We start from the raw sequence: 14,135 nt of genomic DNA, 5'->3' as shown, positions 1-14,135 counted from the left end.
TAATAATCCAGAAAACAATCAAAAGCTTGGACAAGAAATATTTGGATTTATATCAGGTATCCCCTTCTCAGGCAAGACCAACACAGGTCTTCTGATAAGTCGCCACTTTGAAAACTAAAATTGAACGGAACCTTCAAATTCTCCCTTCAGGGCCCCCTGTCACTGGAGTTGGTCCCATTTATGGCAAGAGGCCCCCAGGCTAGGGTGGGGCCCAGGGAGGCTGGTCTGACTTCTCTGAACTTCCTATCGGGATTGACCTTTGAAGAATGTGCCCCCTGGGATTCCAGAGTCTGGAAACAAATATAACTGACATTATCTGCAACAAGGAGAATTAGAGACCTACTCAATGTTTCTTTTGAAAACATATTTGGGAACTTCTGATCTAAAATTTTCCCTGGAATCAAGAAACATGAAAGCATGCTTCCAATATGATGTTAAATGGGGGGACGGGAGGGGAACCCAGAATGTGAAGCTTCTGATTTCAAATATAGATGCAAGTAAACGGGACCAGGATAGAATTTGCAAGGGTGAAAGTAGTTAACTTAGGCCTAAGACATTTAAGAAGTTACCAGGAAATGATTTATCCAGTGTCATTACGCTATGCTGTTTTATTGATTTTACATTTTTAAAAGCAGATCGGAAAACCATCCACTGTATAGAATTATCATCAGATTGGTTCCCAGAGAGTTGGGTGTAATCTTCGGCCATTTCCCATCTCCAAAACTTTGCTGTGAAGAATAAGTTAACAATGCACAGCAATTAGCATCCGATTGGCATACAGTGGTCCACCTTGCAGTTGTCATGGTCATTATGATTAACACTCATCTCAAGCAAAGCCCAAGGGAACGTATCCATTAAGCTTCTATCCCTGCTTTGGTTTCCCCAGTGGTAGTCAGCCTCACCGCTGGGTACCTCCCCCTTTCATTACTAAAACCCCACCCTAGTTTGCATAAACCTACCTGGGTAAATATGGACAAACCTGATCAGTCCTGTCGCTGCACGTCTGAAAGGACAGAGGTAATACAAACTAAGTGCCTTGCTGACCGGCACTGTGCATTTATTACAAAAGGAGAAAACATGCATGAGTTGCCCACCTTTGCCACTGCTACATTTGCTAAAAATATCTGAAGGCATTTTCTGTGCTTGCTGACATCTGTGATGTCTGCTATTCTGGAAGATCCATCAGATTCTCCCAACCTCCAAAGCTAAGGGACGTCTGCAGCCTTCATATGGTGTCTCTTACAGAGGATCTTCCTCTGTCAAAAAAGCCCTCCGTGGAGGGTCCAACTTCATCAGTAAGTATCTTCCATGAACCCCAGGCCCTGTTCTCTCCAGAGGAGCTATTAAATTAAAATAAATATTTTGTTCTCCCTCACCCTCTCCAGAGGCCACGTGTTCCAAGAAAGACTGCTAGCAACCAGGAGTCAGAGCACAGTCTGCTTCAGAGTAGAGTTTCCTGGTGCTGGGGACTGCCTCAGCAGGGGCTGATCCACAAAAAAGCAAAAGCCCAGGATGTCCCCAAGCCTTCCCATCACTAAGGTGCACTTAGGATGCTATGAATCCACTCAATCAGTGCCCTGATTCTGGTGTCCTATGGGGCAACCCACAGCGTGGACTTCAAAACAGAAGCATCATCAACCTTTCATTAACACACTATTATTGATCGTGACTGCACTGGACTGGCCCCAAGACACAACTATTGGTGTGTCTGTTGCACATGTCAACCCCTCTGAATTCAGGTGTGCCGAGAAGCCAGACAGCCGACAGACACACGCACTTATATCGCCTGTTCGTGACCATCCACATTTTCAGAATGTGTGTCAGTGGCCTGGAGGAAAAGCCCACGGACGAGAGTTGAGCTCTCTTTTCAGAAATGTTTCTTCACCAATATATTTGCAAACACAGAAGACACTAGTGTGGAAGAAAACCCGGCAACGGAATCTGAGCCAGGGGGTGATCCACAAGACTCAGACTTGAGTATAAAATGTTTTAAGAACACCTTAAACCATTTACGGTGCAATTATTTGTCTTTTTGTATGTGTACAGGCATGATATATGGCAGAGGTCTATATAAATCACTCTAAAGAGAATACTTACACTAAATAAGAATTACACTTTGAAAATAAGAATGACCTAGTTTAAAAACAAGAAAAATTGTTTTTTAGCATAAAGGCTATTCTATTACTCACCTATGGAATATAGTTCTTTTCTCAGGTTTAAGGGCTATCTACGTCAATGGTATGAAAAAAAAAAAAAGAGAGAACAATGTGTACATTACACGTGGTTAAATATCCAGAAGATATCTGATTAGCCAATACAGTGGTCTTCCTATAAACACCCCTATAACTGACTGTGATTCCATGGTCTGATGAGTCTTCTACCTGATTTGAGAGCAGCAATTTGGGAACAACACAATTTGAATAAGCCACTCACAAAATCTCACTCAGAATGCACCGACTCAAAAAAAAAATGTCACATTTATTGAACATGTGCTAGACATTGTGCGAGGCATTTTGTATGCATTAGCTCATTCGATCCTCACAAGGAATCTGCAAGGCAGATATCAATCTCCGTAAATTACAGATGAAAAAAAAGGACCAGAAGGATTTTCTACTTGCTCCAAGTTACACAACTGGTAAAGTACAAATATGGGTTTGAACTCCAAACACTATGTTCTTTATTATATATTCTTCATACAAAGTATTGAATTATCCCTCAATCAATCTACGCCAAGAATCATCCCACACACAAACACACAAACTAAATTGCGAAACCCACAAACTAAGAGCAAGTAATGAAATGTTTATATGAGTCAAAAGAAATATTGAGCCAAGTAATCACTTATTTCATCAGCAAATGCATTAAAACATAAAATGATTGATGATGATGTAAAAGAAAGTGATCAACGAACCTCAGGATCTTGACATTGTGTGATACATGAGCCACGCTTGTTATGGAAAGTCCCGAAATTGTTTAACCTGTGTGAGTGAGGGGTGGGAGGTCATGCTTTTCAAGTTGGTGACAAATTTTTCTATTTAAGAGAAAAAAAACACCTCTATATATGTTGTACTCTCCTCCCCAACATAAGCTCAGGGTTCATGAGGAAGGAAACACTTTCAATAGTGTGTTCATTTAACCTCAGTGAGAATGCATTCCGATCATGAGGTCCCAGAACTTGAAATAAGCTTTAGATAGAATGGCTCCCATTTTAAACACCAGGTACAAGGACTCCATCAACAAGAAGCTGATCTCAACCTCAATGTTAGACCACTGGGCAAGAGAAAGAGTTTGAACAGAGAAATTGCTCAATAAGTGATGCTGTTTTTATAAAATATATTAAAAATACGCAGCTTTGATGGTCTTTAATGAGGAGACACCAAACCAGCAAAAAGCAAATTATTTATATACAGCACAGGTAAGGATGTGGCCAAGCTTATATGCACAGACTGCCTCTCTGCAACATTGAAGAACCTTCTTCTGCAGATGGACATAGCCAATAGTTTGCCATATATTAAGTGTAAAGAAAAAAAAACCGTAACAAACTCAAACTTTGTTTAGATTGCTATAAACCAAGAGAGAAGATCAAATCTATGAAAAAGGAAGAGCAGCAAGGACCTAGGTGGATGGATGCATATCACGAAGTTGGCTGGGAAACAGCTCAGTAGACCTAGAGATAGATCCATGACACCGGATCTTATTTGATGGTTTCAGGTATTAACAAATATGTGCGGATAGATTCTCTAGGAAGGAGGTTGTAAAGAGCCAGGCAGAGGGTCAGGGGATGGTTAACTGGGTCTGGCCTGGCAACAAGAAACTCAGAAGGGAGGGTGCCTGGGTGGCTGGTTGGTTGGGCGTCCAACTTCGGCTCAGGTCCTGATCTCACAGTTTGTGGGTTCAGGCTCTGCGTCGGGCTCTGTGCTGACAGCTCAGAGCCTGGAGCCTGCTTCGGATTCTGTGTCCTTGTCTCTCTCTGTCCCTCCCCAGCTTGCTTGTGTGCTCTCTTTCTCTCTCTCTCTGTCTCTCTCTCTGTCTCTGTCTCTCTCTCTCAAAAACAAATAAATAAACATTTAAGAGAAAAAAAAAAGAAATTCAGAAGGGAAATGGAATGGTGACCAGGGAACCTATTCCAAAGTCCAACTGCAGGGTTTGCCCCCTCCCCCCTCAAAAAAAAAAGGCTGAGATAAGGCTTTGCTTCCAGGTGAGTGGCAGAAGGACTCACCCTAAACCTCTAGCTGCCCGTGCTTAGACCCTGTTGACCTGAGGTTGTAGTTCAGGGCCTCAGATGTTCCAGGTGGGAAATACGTTGCTGGACTATTCTGAGTCAAGTTACCCTAAACATTTATGTACCTTCTGGAGTTGCACCCCGCTGCTTTTTTGTCCTTGGCCCATCTCCGGTGTATGAGAGTAAGACAGACAATGCAAACGCAGAAGGGGGGACTGCTGATGCCCTGTGCTTGAAGGGGGAAGGGAGGCTGAATACCTTCAGATTCCTGCCACGGATAGGGTAGTGTCTGGAATTTCATTCTCTCTTTAGGTTATTGTTACTTTCCAAAGAGCTCATCTATCTTTCACCTGGCTATTGCTCTGCTCACCTCTCTTCCTATCAGACCTACCTTAACTTGCAATAATGTCTGAGAAGGATGACCCTTTAGCCAACACGTAGGATCTTTAGCTTCTACAGAAATAATGTATCATGTGAGCAGAAGTGGACAGGTGGGTTTTAAAACAGAAGAGGGTAAGTTTGAAAGCATGAGAGTCCAGAATGAGTGAGAGTGAGAGAGAGAGAGAGAGAGGGAGAGGCGAGAGAGACATAGACAGAGGGAGCGGAAGAGGAGCGAGGGAGAGAGAGAGGACGATGTCACTTGGGTCATGTGGAAGATGCAGGAGGAGTGGGAAAGTAGTACCGTCTCTGTCCTTCCCAGGATGGCTGTTATGTGCCAGGCAAAGCGCCAGCCGCTTTCTGGGCAGCATCTCACGGACCACTCCCTCAAGCAGTTGTGGTTTTCTTCTTTTCAAAGAGGAGGGACTTGATGTGAGAACCAGAGACTAGTTACTCAGTGAATGAGAAACACATAAAGTTCTCACTGAGTTCTGTTTTCACTCTCCCCAAACGCTTTCCTTCTCCTCTGTGTTGGCCTCTTTCTAAAACGTCCCCAAATGTTCAGGCCACCTCATGGGATGACGCATGACAGCTCTGAAAGAAATGTATGATCTTACAGCCCAACCCTCCCATTTTTACAGATGGGAGGCCAAGGAAGTTGTGTGAGCGGCACGCTGAGCAAGGCCTTAAGCTGGGCAAGAAACCAAGCCTATTCTCTTCACTTCTACTCTTGTGTTCCTACTGGGTCTCCAGGGAAACGTCAAGACCACGATGGAGACAGACTCGTAGTCCGTCCCAGGCTTATCATGGCATCTTGCTACCAGGGCACGCGTGATTAGACTGTCCACTTTGGGAACACCGCACCCAAACATTTTCTAAATTCTTTTGTTTTGCCATCTTTTCTTAACACTGCACTCACTGGTAGAAAACTATCGTTTTCTATTTTGCTTTACTTCTATCCTTATGAAATATTGGACAAATATTGAACTTACACAAAACAAACAGTGACAACAGTATCCAAAGAGACCATTTGGTTCACTTCTGCTTCTGTCGTGTCCTTGCTTTTAAGTCTGTGTTTGCTCTAACCCACCAGTATGTTCAAATTCAAAACAACTTATATTGTTTTCAACTTTAAAAGTTTGCTCGTAAGTGCTCTGAATATGTTTACCAGGAAAAAAAAATACTTTAAATAAAAATCATTGTTCAGATGTCATTCACATCAATCATTTTCCTGCAACAGCAGTAGAGTAGAAATAATTATAATCATGTGCCCTGTACTTGAAGGATGTAAGGCGGAAAAAAAATAGATTATTTCAACAGGAGTCTGAAAGTGTCCAGCATTTCCAAAGACCATCTTTTGGCCATCCATTTCCCCAGAAACACCAGTGACTATTCCTCTAACAATGTTTCCAATTACACAACACCCACATTCCTAGTAATCATTCCCTCCCATCGTCACCATAAGCATACCCACACAATCCCGCTCATTGCTCATTTCACCAACTCTCTTTTCATGCCAGATACCCAGCCTATCGGAAGCATCAGGCTGAATCAACAGAGGTCGAAGCAGCAGCAAAACCAATCCGGTGCCAGATCTCAACTGCATCAAGGCCAGTGGGTCACGTGGGATAACTCGCCACGACCACGTGAATTTGAAAGGTTGTCCCCGGTAACTTTCTCCCCACATAGGCTTTGCCCACACAAACTGCAAGGTCCTTGAGAAGATATAATGAAGAGTAAGAAGAGAATGGCTAAGGGGCAGAGGTCTTTATGGGACTCCAGTCATGAGTCTTTGCCCCAGGTTGAAAAAAGCTGACTTCTAGCCATCTAGAAGAATAAGCTCAAAACTTGGGTTGTAGGACCGTGTCACCTACCACATCCCTCAGGGCTGTAAAAATGATCTGTCTGCTAAGCCATTTTCTTGACAAGCGTTTTGCCTACCTACAAAGGAGTTCACATCCTTTCCCCCTTTCTTCATCTCCTTCAAGTACCCGAGAGCTTCAGGAGCACCAAGCAGCTCAAAATCCTTGTCCTTGGATAGTTGCACTCTCCCCACAAAAAAAGTGCTTTGTGGTGTTTGAGTGGGAACTGGGGAGGGTTGATATTAGACTTTGCAAGGGGGTTCATGTTCACCTTCATGACGCCGGCTGCAAGGTGATTTCAATCATCAGAAGCTGTGACTTCTCTAACAGGACCAAGTACAAGCCGATGATTTTTAGCATACCTGTATAAAAACCATTTTCATAATACCCCATTTTATAAATGAAGAAATTGCCTCGGAGATCTTACTAAGGCTCATATAAAGCCTTTAATCATCTATTTGTTTGACGTTTACTATAAATGTGAAGGTGCTCCACCTAGATCCCTCTTCAAGGAAAGACTTGCTGTCTAGCTGCATAGAATGCAATCAGCACAGAGTTTCCTTCTGTGGGCTTCTTAAGAGCCTGCCTTGCCCTAGGCACTCCCTTCCCAGGGCAACCTGAATCCAGGAACTGGACAAAGTCAGAAAACAGAGACTTGGCCATTTTGGTCCAACACCTTACACGCTGATAGACAATACTCATTGCAGAGCTCTCTGCAGGGTTGGCCAAGGCTTTGGCAAATCTTTATGACAGTTTGATTTCTACCTCTGTCCAATCCTGCTTTCCCTCTCTTCTTTCACAGATGGTACTCTCCACTAAATATCTTGCATCCCAACCTCTGTCTCGACATCTGCTTCGGGGTGACCCGATGGCTGACACCCACACAACTATTCGACCTCTCTCTCTTTATCCAGATGCAGCCTAGACTTTAGTACTCAGCTGGCCTGACAAGGAATATACTAATAGTGCATAGGCGAGTCATTACCATACCCAGCTGCAGCTGGTGCCACCCCAACTCCAGTGCCTCAGATCCCAGAAAGTGAATGTTTGCCTTTTTCCATATTTCTAGAGACTCTGCCCTACCACATTCATGGCTTCTAAGCCCAGGTTTTCTCAGAACAGATTCACCAATTATCAACTCTACGACGGTGTTTATGATGGTCAATATCTTTTATCAGGTCTCAAACAAATGCCTGTTGAGGACTGTCCAGTGAAATGATCAGCTCAAGGTGGTCACATATAAGACAATACAAATTTGCGATTAAGCCTAGCAATTTCCTGTCCACCTTCATACAAAACACTGTGTGAGTGAAACCAAACACATCCCTTGCACCACCACTGGATTTACCCCTTGCTTTGATGTTTGCCAAATGGCTATAAATAGACAGACTCAATCCTTAACTGAGTGGGTCTCCGCATCTCTCCTTTACCTTCTAGATGAACTGGTCTTCTAGTGGCAGATGTGGTTTGAATATGCCCTACGTGCATACTCTTGGAATACCTAGCCCAGCGTTGTTTCCTGTCCTGTGACAGGAAGACATCAAATCTATAACGAGAAGTTTCCAGAAACTGGCTGTGGTTGCCCGGTGATCAAGAAGAAATAGCCCAAGAGATGAAAATTGGTAACAACTGGTTCAGACTACAACTCTGAATGTAATATTCGTATTTGCTGTATACTTGCTGTATAGTAACTGATAACCTGGACTCAAGTCCCCTGGTCTTCTCAGCAATATGGTAAAATCACTCAGCAATAAACACATCCCATGCTACATCCTAACTGAACTCTGTAGCTCACTTTTTCCCCCCAGAGGTAGAAAATAGCTGATACCATTCCCTGAGCAGCATTCTGTTATCAAGTTTCCTTATGACTCTCGTCTAATTATTTATTCATTCGTTGTTGCATTTCTTTAACAAGTATTCCTCGATAACCAAAGAATGTTTATGTCCTCCGGTGGGTTTTCTTAACTAAGCTACCTACCATAGGATTCCCATGCCAACCCCTCCCATGAAAATTTCACATCTGCCTCAATACATGTTTAACTTTCAACTGCTCTTCCCTATGGCTTCTCCATTTCACTAAGGACCATGTTCACTTAGCTGCTCAAGTCAGACACCAGGTACTCATCCTTGATTGTTCCCTCTCCTCCATTATCCACACGCATCCATCCACCTATTCATCCCAAGATCTCCCAATTTTGATGTTTAAATCGCTCCTAAGTCCATATTCTTTTCTCTAGCTCTGCAGGGACCACCCAAGGCCAAGCCACAATATCTGCCACTACCACAACAAAATCTATTCTGAAATGTTTGCTTCCTCTCTTGTCCTCCTCAACTCCTTTCTCCACTGCGTGAGCAGACAGAGCGAGCAACTTAAAAAAGCTCCATCAGTTTATATAACTTTGCTGTTTCATTCAGTCTGATAGCATCTAGTGGCACTTAAAGCACGATCTAAAATCTGTGTGTTCTGTACAGTCTTGAGCAATCCAACCCTGGCTTCCTCCTCCGGTCACTCCTGCTCCCTTTGCTCACTCCCATGTGGCCACAATGACCTTCTTCTAGCTTCTCAACCCCGCCAAGCACTTTCTAGCTTCCGTGTTTCTGTGTTTGCTCCTCTATCTGCAATGTCCTTCTCCTGAATACTTCTCATTCTTCAGATATCTACTTACATGTCGCCGCTTCAGAGCGCTTTCTCTAACCACCTTATCCAGAACAGGCTGCTTACCTTCACACCTGGTTATCCTTTATTATAGTACCTGTTACTTCCTTTCATAGAATTTCTTCCAATTCATGATTAATGAATGGACTTGTTTCTTTACTCAATGTCTATCTCTCCTCCACTAGACTGAGTTCCAGAGGGCAAGCAGTATCTTTCTTACTCAACGCACCTTAGCACCTAGGACAGGGTCTTGCTCATAAGTTGTCGGTTTTGTTTTTTTTTAATGTTTACTTGTTTATTTTGAGAGAGAGAGAGAGAGAGAGAGAGAGAGCGTGTGCGCATGCGTGTGCATGTCCGTGCGAGCAGGGGAGCGTCAGAGGGAGAGAGAGAGAATCCCAAGCAGGCTCCACGCTCAGCACAGAGCCCAACGTGGGGCTCAATCTCACGACCTTGAAACTGTGACTTGAGCCAAAATCAAGAGGCGGATGCTCAAACAGCTGAGCCACCCGCACCCCTCACCTGTAACTTTTCCAATGAGCGAACCTTCTTTCTGCTCAGACCCCCTTCTCCAGGCTCCCATCAAACACCATGGCACCACCCTCGTGTTCAATCCCCTCCCCGGTCAGTGCAGTCCTACCTCGGGAACACTCCCGTCACCAGTCCCTTCTCTCCACCCCCGATGCTATGCCCTCATCTCAGACACTCGTCATTCCACACTCGGACAACGACAACCCTCTCCTAGCAGGTCCACCTGGCTCTGCTTTCTCCCTCTCTATCCTCCATACCCTGTCAGAGTGACCTTTCCAATATGCAAATCACTCCCCGGCTACAAACCTTCAAATGGCTCCCTGTGGCCTACAGGATAAAGTTCAAACTTCTTAGCATGACATGTGAGGCGCACGGTAACCTCGCCCTGCCTTCCCCTCAGTTCATCTCACAGTCCTCTCTAACCACTCCCACGTCCACAGTCTCCAAACATTCTTTCCCTGCTTCCCACCATCCTGCCCATCCTACGTCCTACAGGCCTCCTAATTCATTCACGTTCCTGCCTGTCCACAGTTACCAGGCTCACTTCCTCTGGCCGGGATGACCACATCCTTCTCTCTAATTGCACATCGCCCTGACCAATCCATTTTCTAAATAGCGGTGAGAGAGCTTTTACACACACAATTTAATCATGGAAACATCTGCCAACTGTCCTCCTTGCTTAAAATCCATGGACAGAGGTTAACAGGTCATGCAAGAAACACCCCCCGGGTATTCTTCCCACACCACCCTTCCCACTCTCTCTGTACTCAGAGCCACTCTCACGCTCCTTCCCATCCCAGGGCCCTCGCTCCTCCTTTCCTCACCTGCCTAAAGCACTCAGGAACACTTTCTCCCCATGGAAACTCCCCCTTTCATCATTTTCTTTCGAGGCAATGCCAAGATTCCCTGAGTAACCTCTTGTAGCTCACTGCATTTTTCTTCCAAGCTCTTATCCACCCACGGAGGCTTGGGATATGGGAGAAGGAGCAGGTTCTCCAAGAGGATACAATGAGTTCCAGACCGGGAGTTTGGGGAGAGAGTAGGAGGCTGAGGGTCACTGGATGTAACACTCTGGAGGCCGTTCTTTTGGCTGGGGGTGCTCTGCGTGCCCTGGAAGATGCTGAAGAGGTCTTACATCATTTTTATATTTCCATAATTTCTAGGGGTCTGGTACAACAGGGAGGCCACAGCATGTGCTCAATTCAAAGTGGAAGGAATTAAAATCATGGCATTTTGTCCATTTGTTCAGGTTTTGTTCCTTAAAGTTGTCAGAATTATCTTTCTTCATCTTTTTTTTCTTTTTGAGGGGAGATACCTATTCATCAAGGGGATTTTTCGTCAACTCCCCTAACGTATCCATTCGGTAATCATTCATTCATTCATTTATTCACTCAGCATGCACCCGTTGGGTGCCACATCCTTTCCTAGGGGCAAGGACGAGGGGAATGGTCTCTACCTCGATGGTGGCACATGGACGAAGGAAAAACCACATTTACACCCTAGGATTCGGAGAGACTGGAAAACAGGTAACGGTCAAGCTGTCCAAGTCCAGAGCAGCAGGTAACAAATAAGAGCCACATCTGAAGGGGAGAGAGTGGGACGGGTACAGAAAGGCAGAGTCAAGAACCCTGGGGGCAGGACCATTCAGCTGGAGGGAACCTCTTGCTATTTCAGCCGAGTCAGTGGTTGGAGACGTAGCTCTCTGACGGCTTGGCAGGTTCCTATAAACAAATGCGTGAGATCAAGATCCACTAGGCAGTGTCATCTGGTTCCAAATGGATATTGTGCTCCCAACAGAACTAAAGCTGGTGGCCAAGAATCCTGGGGCCCACGGCGATTGCTGAGAGGGAAAGCAGGCCAGGGCTGGTAAGCATTAGGATCCCTGCAAGATTCTAGTAGCATCAAAGATTAGAGTGGCAGGGGAGGACACTGGGCAGATTCCCAACCCAGTGGACTGAGACAGCAGGACAGGTATGTGCCAGGAATGCCTAAGACTCGTCCCCAAACTGGACCGTTACCCTCTGTTGGTTCTCAGCACCAAATGGAAGCCAATCCAGACTGTGGCTTAGACACTCAGCTCCGAGCAAGCCTGGCTACAGCTGTGGCAAGTGAGGCTACAGATGGAAACGCAGGGGAAGATGGGGCTGACGTCATGCACGTCCCTCTGGCCCCTCGCCATCCTGTCCTCCTGCAGGAGCCCCAGGGAGGACGGTCATCTCGGTGAAGCAGGGCCCTGCTGCCTCCATTTGTTAAGACCTTCCTTCTGTCCTTTTTAAATATCACTGTTAATACCCCCTCGTGGCACTGTCTCGGTCCTTTACCCTTTCATCCAGATATTATTAAAAACTAGTGTCAAAAATGAAATTCTCCAAAGACCCGGTAAAAGTCAGCTGTGAGGCCATGCTGCACAAGAGCACGGCCCGTGATGGGGCGAGCCACTTCCTAAGCTGTGATTTCTGCAGCTAACACTTTCATTTTTCAACCCTATGACGGAAAGCCTAGAGCTAGCCCCGCTTCTGTGCCCTCTGCTGTACCCTTCCTGGGCTTGAAACCATTCTTAAAACTCCCATTATTTGTTTTAACCTTCTACAAGCTTCAGACTTCCCCCTTCCGTCTCGTTATGCATAATCTCCTCACAAGGTTCCTGCACCACCAACCTTACCTTCCCACAGGCAAATATTCTTTTATAGACATTTTCGGAACAGTAGGGGTGCATCCCGCCCTGGGACTCCAATGAGTGACCCCTGTTAAGACTCACTGAGACATTCTGGTGAGCCTATCAGAACATTTGGAAGGAGCAAGTTTAAATTCAGCAGTTCTGATGTGGAACCAAATATATATTAAATAGTGCTATATAGCTAGGTAATGTGTGGTAACGCCATGAATTTAATCCACAGTGGCCAGGCACAAAAGATAATTACATTTATTTTCCTCCAAATTAAATTAAATCTAGCTTCAATAGGTTTAAAAGAAAAATCAATCTCGGTTCTATTTAGTGACCTTTCCATCTCCCCAAGGTCATGAAGTCATGGTAATAATAGTAATTATTGTTTTATTATAATTAATGAAATACGGTGAACATTGTAGCAGTTGCTAAGTTTCAGGCACTCTCCTAAGTGCTTCATCTCACTTATCACAACAACCTTATGAAGGTAAGTAGTTTAATTTTTATCTGTTTTACAGACCTTGAAGCACAAAAGACCTTCGGCCCAAGCCGACAGAATAAATGGAGAAGATGGCATCGGAGGCTTGTTCTACTAGAATCTGCTCTTACCAACCACGGAGAACGTAAATTCTAGCATTTAAAGGTTATCTTGGAACAGAGAGAGGGCTTTACGCTTAACCCAAGGTGTCCGCCATTGTTAGATTTAGTCTCCTGTTCCATGGGGTGGCTTCTGACCTCTAGCCCCTCGTGGGGCCGTTCCCTTGACCACAGGCCCAGCCACAGAGTCTTGGTTAAAGGCTGCTAGTCTTGGTGTCCAGCTTCCCCTGTCTCCCACTGAGACCCCCCAATCCAGGACACTATGTATAATTAGGACACAGGTCTCCAGCTCCCATGGAAATCCCAGTGACCATCGTTCCCCTAATTCACATACCAGCCTTTTATACTGAAACTAAGGCTACTCCCATCCTTGATTCAAATCACCAGCCTCTAGAGTCTCTCCCTCTGTGCCAATCCAGAACAATCTCCCTAAGGAAGCCTGAAACACCAAGACTATTTGCTTCCTTCCTGCTAGTGTGGATTTGGGTGTGGGGGATGACGAGATCCCTCCTTCCTGAAAGAAAATGCCTGATTCACTCAACCATGATGAATGTACAGTATTTTTTCCTTGTCTTTAAGACTGAGTGGGGGGCGCCTGGGTGGCTCAGTCGTTTGGGCGTCCAACTTCAGCTCAGGTCATGATCTCACGGTTCCAGCCCCGCATCGGGCTCTGTGCTGACAGCTCAGAGCCTGGAGCCTGCTTCAGATTCTGGGTCTCCCTCTCTCTCTGCCCCTCCCTGGCTTGCACTCTGTCTCTGTCTCTGTCTCTGTCTCTCACTCAAAACTAAACATTAAAAATTTGTTAGAAAGACTGAGGTATGTGGGATTATCCTCTTGGAGCCATACCATACCCCTCACCCCGTCGCTGAACCTGACTCTCTCCCCTCCATTCTATCCCATCCCATCACTATCAAGCCTCCTGCACCCCACAAATTAAAGAGAGTTGTGGGGCACCTGGGTGGCTCAGTGGGATAAATGTCCAACTCCGGCTCAGGTCATGATCTCAGGGTTCATGAGTTTGAGCCCCACATCAGGATCTCTGCTGTCAGCACAGAGCCCTCTTTGCATCCTCTGCCCCTCCCCCTGTGCTCGCTCGCATGCACTCTCTCTCTCTCTCTCTCAAGAATAAACATTTAAACAATTATTAAAAAAAATAACAGAGTTGCCAAAAAAATTGCATCTGCCTTTTGAAAATGGTAGATAAACAGAAAGAACCAAGCATTATTT

The sequence above is a fragment of the Panthera pardus genome, unplaced genomic scaffold (genome assembly GCF_024362965.1).
Source record: "Panthera pardus isolate Hobbes unplaced genomic scaffold, ASM2436296v1 HiC_scaffold_25, whole genome shotgun sequence".
NCBI classification, from domain to species: Eukaryota; Metazoa; Chordata; class Mammalia; order Carnivora; family Felidae; genus Panthera; species Panthera pardus.
The sequence above is the reverse complement of the archived record's forward strand: the minus strand, read 5'-3'. Positions refer to the sequence as shown.